The sequence below is a fragment of the Triticum dicoccoides genome, chromosome 5B (assembly GCF_002162155.2).
Source record: "Triticum dicoccoides isolate Atlit2015 ecotype Zavitan chromosome 5B, WEW_v2.0, whole genome shotgun sequence".
In the NCBI taxonomy this organism is placed as follows: Eukaryota; Viridiplantae; Streptophyta; class Magnoliopsida; order Poales; family Poaceae; genus Triticum; species Triticum dicoccoides.
The window spans coordinates 350,739,449-350,740,278 of NC_041389.1; the positions used below are offsets into that span (position 1 = coordinate 350,739,449).

The 830-nt window shown below is 45.2% G+C and overlaps 1 pseudogene; it reads right to left on the reverse strand.

Moving 5' to 3' along the window:
- Window positions 1-485, reverse strand: part of LOC119308862 — a 4,545-nt pseudogene extending 4,060 nt beyond the window's left edge.
- Window positions 486-830: the final 345 nt, after the last annotated feature.

An 830-nucleotide genomic window follows, 5' to 3' on the forward strand; every position in this document is an offset into this window, starting at 1 on the left:
AACATGAAACAATTTCTCGGTGCAGGTCCGGCCATGTTGAGCAAGGTCCCTTTCATGTACTAGTATAGTACCACAATATATGTTCCACCATACCGCGTCCTTGATGTGTTTATTGTACTGTATAATCCCTTTCTGTCTATCAAGTGAATCAGCAAAAAAAGAGGCTAATTGTGGTCTGTGGACATAGATAACGAACTTGTTTATAACAGCAATAAATCCAGAAATCCCCCAGCACTTGGTACGAAATCCAGAAATCCAGCAATAAATCTGAAGTTTATGGTTTGGCCTGTGGTTGACCTTAGCGCACCTGGCAATCAGCGACGGGAAGCGTCCGCAGGCGCTGGTTGCGCGCGTCCATGAGACCATAACCAGGCCGGGCCCGCGCCGGAGTACCCTCGCTTGCTTCTTACTGGCGTAGTGGCGTGCACCGCCGCCGCCGCGGCCTCACGGTAAACAATCCCACGCCGCCGCTCCTCCATGCCCATCGGTGCTACTGCAGCACTGTGGTGACACCGCCTATGGGCCCTTGCGCACAGTTGGCCTGAGATTTTGTATCGAATTCGATTGGGCTCAGATTATTAATAGATGGGTTGGCCGAGAATCATATCCGAAAATTGGGCGGATCGCGTAGGGCACTTTTTTGTAAATTTTCTTTTCAAATTCACGAACACATTTTCGTTCATCGAATTCAAAAAATGTTCATCATTTTAAAAAACTTGTTCCACAATTCAAATAAAATTTTCACCAAGATTCAAAATTTGCTCACCTCCCTAAAAAAAGTTCATTAAATCCAATTTTTATTCATCATTGTCAAAAACCTTCATTGAATT